General features: G+C 43.7%; 1 non-coding gene across 1 annotated transcript; it reads right to left on the reverse strand.

Moving 5' to 3' along the window:
* Positions 1-779: 779 nt before the first annotated feature.
* On the reverse strand, positions 780-887 carry LOC117082960. Its single transcript, XR_004436873.1, has one exon. It is a non-coding gene; the product is annotated as a U6 spliceosomal RNA (small nuclear RNA).
* Positions 888-1,262: the final 375 nt, after the last annotated feature.

The following is a 1,262-nucleotide window of genomic DNA, read 5'->3' on the forward strand; positions in this document are numbered from 1 at the left end:
CTCAGAAACCTAAGCATCATCTTCAGTTTATTTCTTATTTTCCAGTCGTTTAGCAAGTCCTACTAATTCTGGGTTCTGAAGATTTCTCAATTCTGTATGCTTCTCTCTATTCCCATCCTACCTATTTTATTATAAAAACCTAACTTGTTATTCTATTTCCAGTGTTACTTTTTTTCACTTCACTCTCCACACTAAAGCCAAAGTGATCAGTATAGACATGGTTCTATCAGTCTCTTGCTTACAGAGTTCCACTGGCTTCCTATTGCCCTGAGTCAAAGCCCCAATTCTATCATGACTTCCAAGGCCTTCCAAGGTTCTCTGTTGACCTCTCTGGAATTATCTAGAAAATACTTTTGGTTTTGGACAGGTGCGGGGGCTCATGCCTGTAATCCCAGCAGTTTGGGAGGCCGAGGCAGGCAGATTACCCGAGGTCAGGAGTTCAGGACCAGTCTGGCCAACATGGCGAAACCCTGTCTCTACTAAAAGTACAAAAATTAGCCAGGTGTGATGGTTGGCGCCTGTAATCCCAGTTACTGGGGAAGCTGAGGTGGAAGAATCACTTGAACTCGGGAGGTGGAGGCTGCAGTGAGCCGAGATTGCGCCACTGCAGTCCAGCCTGGGTGACAGAGTGAGACTCCATCTCAGAAAAATAAATAAATAAATAAATAAATAAATAACACTTGTGGTTTTCTGATGTGTCATACTTTCTTGTTCTCTGGCTTTTGACCAGCCTTTACTTGCAGTCTGAAGCACTCTTTTCTCCACTCGTTATTTTTATCTTTAAATGTAATTGTTTCACAAATTTGCATGTCATCCTTGCACAGGGGCCATGCTAATTTGCTCTGTATCATTCCAATTTTTAGTATATATGCTGCTAAAGTGAGCACCTTTTCCCCACTCTTTTTTAATTTTAATTTTTTTTTTTCTTTGGAGATAGAGCCTAGCTCTGTCACCCAGGTGGGAGTGCAATGGCACGATTTCAGCTCACTGCAACTTCCACCTCCCGGGTTCAAGCAATTATCCTGCCTCAGCTTCCTGAGTAACCGGGATTACAGGCGCCTGCCACCACGCCCAGCTAATTTTTGTATTTTTAGTGGAGACGGGGTTTCACTGTGTTGGCCAGGCTGGTCTCAAACTCCTGACCTCGTGATCTGCCCTCCTCAGTCTCCTAAAGTGCTGGGATTACAAGTGTGAGCCACTGTGCCTGGTCCTTTAATTTTAATTTTAATTTAGAAACGGGGGTCTCACTATGTTGACCAAGC

This window comes from Trachypithecus francoisi, unplaced genomic scaffold (assembly GCF_009764315.1).
Source record: "Trachypithecus francoisi isolate TF-2019V2 unplaced genomic scaffold, Tfra_2.0 Lachesis_group9, whole genome shotgun sequence".
NCBI classification, from domain to species: Eukaryota; Metazoa; Chordata; class Mammalia; order Primates; family Cercopithecidae; genus Trachypithecus; species Trachypithecus francoisi.